We start from the raw sequence: 6,663 nt of genomic DNA, 5'->3' as shown, positions 1-6,663 counted from the left end.
TATAACTTTGGAGCTGTACTTGGTTTATATCAGATATGTGATTTCAAGCAGAAATTGCTCCTAAAACCCTCTTGGCATAAAGGGTTAAACTTTATTTTCAAGCTTTTGCTTGTTGGGTGCTCCTATAAGTCTGACCGTTTAATTATAGTGCAAAATTTTCTAGCATATGGATTAATTTATTGGGAAGAAAAGGAAAAGAAATCCAACTGAAAGCACAACTTCATAATAATTCCAGATTGTAAAAAAACAGTGGTCGGGCTTCACAAATCTATAGATGAAAATTTATGTTTCTTCCTTTGTCAGTGAAGCTAATTTGACTCACAACAACTGTCAGGGTTCTCTGTGTTTTCCTGCTCTACTCTGCTCCTCAGGTGTGTCTAGTTGGCTGAGGGGGCGTGGCCCACACCTGCAGCTCGTTGCAGGCGGCTTCCTCTTTCTTCTTAAGCAGAGCACTGACAGATGGAAGATGCCAGAGCCTTAAACCAGTCGTGTTTTTGTGTGCTTGGATGCACTCACCTGTCTTGACGTCTTGTCCGAAGAATCAGATCTCCAGAATTCTCTCGCTGGATTTTGCTCTGGCTCACCCCTCATACTCCCTGGATGTTACCCAGCGGGGCCTGAGATTCCCCCTCCCGGATTCTACTGGTTCTTCCTTCACTCTGGTCAATCCATCTGTCACCCAGCTCCGTGGGAGCTCGCTCTGGATCCCTCACCAGTAACATCAGCCACCCTCAGCCTCTATTCGCAAAACACCAACAGGGGTAGGATCACAGAGTTCTCTCGGCAATACTTCCTCCCGGTTAGGTCCGGCCAACTTTATGGTAAGCAGCGCAGCTTCTAGTAGTTCTCCTGGTTCTATTCCCAAAGTCATTGCTCTCCTTCTCTTTGCAGTCTCACCAGCCGTGACGTTCTGACCCTGCCGAGTTGCCCGTATTCCCGTCCATTATTATCGGCCTCTTCCTAAATAAACATCTTAAAACTGTGCTTGGCTTCCCGATCGTATCTGCATGTGGGCACGTCATCTGAAAACCATGACAACAACATTTTACTGTCTGACTACAGGAGTAAACATCAAAGTCTTTTCTTCTTCTCGGTGTACAGAACAGTAGTGAAGTACAGATGCCCGGAAACTGTGGACAAAAACAGAAGAAAGGATAAAGTTACTGAAAGAGGAATCAATTTTTCTGCTGCTCCAGAAAACTGAAGTTCAAAGCTTCAAGAGCCTCTTTGCACACTGTTTTTTCTCCTGCATTGTTTACATTTTGATCCGTTGCTAGGGTTAGCTTAGCTAATGGTAACTGAACAAAGCTAACTGTTGCTACTGACGTTTAGCATATAGAATTAATTTGAGCAATTCTAACAGAAATTCTGGAATCTTTCTCTAAGGAGTTTCCATGTTCTCCGTGCGCATGAATTGATTCTCTCTGGGTATCCCAACTTCTACCTATAGTCCAAAAAACATGGTTGATGGGTTAATTGGTCTCTTTTGAGTGTTCCTTCTTTCATGGTTGTTGGACCTGTGAGGGACAACAGAGACATGTTGTTGTCCTGTTTGTATCCAGGCCTCAAACCCGGCTGTAGCTTTTGGGGTAACTTTTATTTGCTTAATTTACTGTTTCCTGCTTTCTTCCTCATTGGCCTCTCTTAAACACATCACAACTCAACGCATTAAGGCTTTCAGATGTGCTGAGAAGGATTTAAGGACTTTTATAATAGCGTTGTAGATGGTTAGAAGACATCTCAGTGAGGACTGTAAAATAAGTTTTATGGTGCGTTCACACCAAATGTGTTTTCGGCCACAGGACAATTTTATTTATATAGCGCCAATTCATGAAACATGTCATCTAAAGGCACTCTCCAAAGTAAAATTCCATCAGAAATTTCCTGTCTAAGGGAACCAAGTTGATTGCATCAAAGTCCCGACAAGCAGCATTCACTCCTGGAGAAGCGTAGAGCCACAGGGAGAGTCGTCTGCATTGTACATGGCTTTGCTGCAATCCCTCATAACGAGCAAGCATGAAGCGACAGTGGGAAGAAAAACTCCCCATTACGAACCGGGCTCAGTATGAACGGTCATCTGCCTTGACCGACTGGGGGTTAGAGAAGACAGAGCAGAGACACAACAAGAGAGACAGACCAGCACAGAAGCAAACATTGATCCAGTAATCTGAAAACCACACAAACACAAGTTTAGACTGATCTGCAGATTAGGGTAGAGGGGCCAGGAACGGAGACCTTGTGTCTTGTGCCTTATGTAGTTGAACAGTATTTACAGAACTTCTCCTGACAAACAAGGATTTGTTATTTATTGATATTGTCTTTAAAAAAACAGTGAAATATCACAAGTTCTCCATTCATTAAATACAGTTTTGTGTATACTGGGTGTTTGGAGAGATTCTGCTTCTTTTCTTTTTGGCCGCTTCTGATTGGCATTGGATTCTGAAATTCAAACATTGCTCAGAATGTCATCAACCACCCTAATGCCGGGCCTACACTCTACCATATTTTCAAGCGTGGTACTCATATACAGCTCAAACTGTACGACAAAACCACAGGGTTTAAGAGTTCACTGCTCACGATGTCTGTTCTTACACTGTGTGGCCCGAAGCTCTAATGCGATCTTACTGCTCACACAGTGCGTTCGAAAACCACACGTCGGACTCAGCCCCCTAGAGAGATGGCGCTAATCGGACTCGTCTACCCGGAAGCCAAACGTAAACAGAAGAAGAAGAAAAAGGCGGAAGTGTCGAAGCTCGCTGTTAAATATGAAACTTACTAGAACAAAACACGCCGCTTTGGAAATTCTGCGAGTTGCTCCTCCGCAGTTTGACTCCATGTCACATGTACCCCCGTCATGCTTCTCTCCGCTCCTATGTTTCCGTTTGAGAAGACGAAGAAGAATCTACTAGTTTGCGCGTGCGCGAGGTTGGGGGAAATCGGCTCGTAGACGGTCGTAGCTCTGCTTCAACAGCAGGATGCGCTCACCATCGCTCACGAGGGCCGACTGAATTTGAAACATGTTTGATTTTCAACCGACCGTCCCATTCCTGATCGGGAGATGGTTGTGAGAGGCTGATTGTCCCTCGTTACCCCCTGTACACTACACGACGCAGGACGCACGATCAAGCTGAAATTCGGCCCGATCCAAAAAATGCTCGCACGACTGAAGAATCGGCCCGAAAAGGGCAAAAACTCGTACAGTGTACGCCCGGCTTTAATATATTCCTTTCTCCATTCTGTAACAGGGCGGCGCCTGGCAAAGCTGCAGCCACAGTGTCCCATCTACCCATGTCTGTCTTTCTTTTGATGGGCTGTACTCTAAACTAAATCTCCTACACAGGGGAGCAATAAAGAAATTCTATACAATTCTGTAACAGCAAACTCCCAAAACTGCCATTAGCGTACACAATTTATTAATTTGAATGGGTAAAAGCTGAAAAAACTAGTTTAACACATCCTGTCCACTGCAGACTAAATTTTTTAAGATCACTTGCAACACCCCGATTGTACAAGATTGTACCCGCTATTTTTTTCTGCCCATGCAATTTAGTGGTCCTTGTTTTGAATCTTTGAAGATTTAGACCCTTCTAGTGACTTTTTGTATAAATCAAAAAGCGATTGTTATTGCTGACTTTTGTGATCTTGAGGGAGCAGCAAGTGTTACAGTAAGCCCCTCCCACTTCCCAAACACTTTAGTCAGTCTCACGGATTCCTGCAGCTGCAACTCCCACCTGCAGTTAGAGCAGAGAGGAGACACACTCCACTTTATGTCCTTTAAATGAAAGCAGGATGTTGTTTTTTAATTGTGCAGCCTAATTTTAAGTGATGTCCCTGAATTACCTTGTTACAGGGTGCTGACTTTGCTAATTCCCTCATTGGAGTCCTCCCCTGTTTCAAATTGGGTCCTATTGCAATGGCACCCAAGAAATGTATCATCAACTCACACCTGCAGATGAAGACAATGATGCTTTGTGGATTTTATGGTGAGCTGAAGGAGATTCCACAAAACACCCAGAACAAGACAAGATTGTTTTCCATCCTTTTGATGTTACATCATCACCTAGTTGAGCTGTTTGCACCAAAGAGAACATCTGAAGAGAACCAAAGTAAGTCATCCTTAGGAACAGTGAAAACTCTACTAAATAACTTCTGTTAATGACTATCTGAAGGGAGTGAAAGCATTGAATTAACAGGACTCATGTCACAAGACTTTAGAAGAAACACATTTCCTTAAGTGACTTGTTTGTTGATTATTATTGTTGTTTTCGTGGTTGTAGAGGTTGAAGAAGAACAAAAATGCAGAGAGAAATCCAGAGACAACATATTTACAGGCTTTAATAAAATCAAATAAAAATTGCAGCAAATAAGAGGGGATGACCAGGCAGCTTATATACACAGGGAGAGTGAGAAGAGAAGACGTTGGCAACAGCTGAGAGAGACGAAGGTAGAGAGCTGAGTGATAGTAATAGACAGAGAAGGGCAGGGAGGACACAGTGGAAGAAATCTAACCAAATAAGACAAAATCAAGAACCTGTTGAATAATTAAAATTTACTAACTGGTCCACAAAGGTAAGAACTAATAAAAACAACACTGAAGTAAACATAACTAAAGAAAGTATGATCCAGAAAGCTCAAGTAACTCAAAAGACAAACACCCACAGGATCATGACATATTTGTCTACACGCAGAGATAAATAGCATTTAAACAGCGCTTTGCAGCCCGATTTTTAAAAACACAGCCTTCTTAAAATACAGGATCCAGTGCTTATGATTGAGGAACTGTACAACAGATGTGTCCCATGCAGAGGCTGATGAGCAGAGCTAAAATTACTTAGTAAAGAACTGTGTTAAACATCTTGGTCAAGGCTCTGAGGGTATCAGTGCTGATTGGCTGGGGCCCTGGGAGACAAGGGATGTGGAGGCGTGGTGGTGGTGGTTTATCTGGGTGGTTGTGTGTGTGTGTGAGATAGAGGGGTGGGGTTGATTTAGCCCACAGCCAGCAGTAACCACCATCTTTATTTATTTTAATTAACAGTATGGAAACATAGTCATGTGTTTCTACGTTATTCTTATGTAATAATACACTTTTTATGGCATATTTAGTAATTTTACATTTAGTGGAACGTAGTTAATGCCTTTTAGTCTGTGATTATGAAACATTATTCAACCACTCCAGTTTTAGACATTTTTAGACATTCTTGAGAAATCTTTATTAGGTAAGGATTGTGAGCACTGTGTAAATTAAATTATTAAAAGCATTTTGGGTTTATCTCTTTATTACTCTGCAACATCTGTGTTGCTGTGAGGAAAAAAAAACTGTAGCCTGAATAAAAGGTGTGAATTGCTCTAACCTGCTGGGTGTGACAGACGTGTTGCTGCTACTCATGGTTGGTGCAAACAGCCTCGTGGTGCGATGTTCAGGTTGTAGCTGGAAAACATGTAAAAATCCAACAGAACGGGTTTAAAATGTGTGAATAGTTGCACAGAACAAGTTGTGCATTTAGATCCAGAAGCCTGTCTCACCTTCAGACTTTCTCTGAACACATCATCTCACCATCAGAACCAGAACCAGCAGCAGAACCACAAACCGGGATGGGGGGGTCGGGACCGAAGCAGGACCAAGCTAAATTGGATGGTGGTGGTGACGCCCCCCATCTGGATTTCAGGATTCACCTACTGGGTCATCTGGTAACCCCGGGTCTGGGATAGTTCTGTCTGTAAACATTCCTCTGCCCATTAGATTAAATATGGAAAATATAGAAAACATATAGTTATGGTGTGAAGAGTATTTTTATTACTACAGAAGTGTACAATGCAAACACCACATTATCAGATAAAAGAACCAGGGGAGGCCGAGAACAGGTCAATACCTGAACAGTGACATAAGAATTATCATCAGGTTCTAGAAGACTGCTGGCATGGGCTTGGAAGGCTGCGTTGACCGGGCCAATGAACTGAACATATTTTTTAATGGGTTTGATACTGCGGCTCATTCCCCACAAGTCTCTGCTGCTGGCTTCCCTACAACGACCACTCTACCCTCCCCCACTCCTCCTCCTGCTTTCATGTCCACCACATCCTGAGGACCTCATCCCTCCCCCAACTGTTACTTCTACAGTGTCCTTCATCCTGACCTGGTGAGAAGACAGATGACCATACTCCACTCCGGCAAAGCTTCAGACCTTGATGGTGTATCTCCCAGGGTGCTTAAAGCTTGTGTCTACCAGCTGTATGGAACACTTAGCCAAGTCTTCAGCCTGAGCCTGCACCTCCAGAAGGTCCCCGTGCTGTGGAAGACATCCTGCCTCGTTCCTGTGCCAAAGAAGCCGGGTCCTGGTGGCCCCTAGGACTACAGACCGGTGGCACTGACATCCCGTATCATGAAGACCTTCAAGAGGCTAGTCCTGGAGCAGCTAAGGCCCATGGTCAGGCCCTTCACTGATCCACTACAGTTCGCCCACCATATCTATCTATCTATCTATCTATCTATCTATCTATCTATCTATCTATCTATCTATCTATCTATATATATATATATATATATACTTAGACAACCTTTTTGTCATTTTGTATGTACAGAGTACATACAGAACAAAATTTCTTTGCATACAGCTTACAAGAGTATAGTGAGATTCCAGGTGGAATAAGGCAACATTACAATAC

The sequence above is a fragment of the Fundulus heteroclitus genome, unplaced genomic scaffold, assembly GCF_011125445.2.
Source record: "Fundulus heteroclitus isolate FHET01 unplaced genomic scaffold, MU-UCD_Fhet_4.1 scaffold_103, whole genome shotgun sequence".
Classification (NCBI taxonomy): Eukaryota; Metazoa; Chordata; class Actinopteri; order Cyprinodontiformes; family Fundulidae; genus Fundulus; species Fundulus heteroclitus.
The sequence above is the reverse complement of the archived record's forward strand: the minus strand, read 5'-3'. Positions refer to the sequence as shown.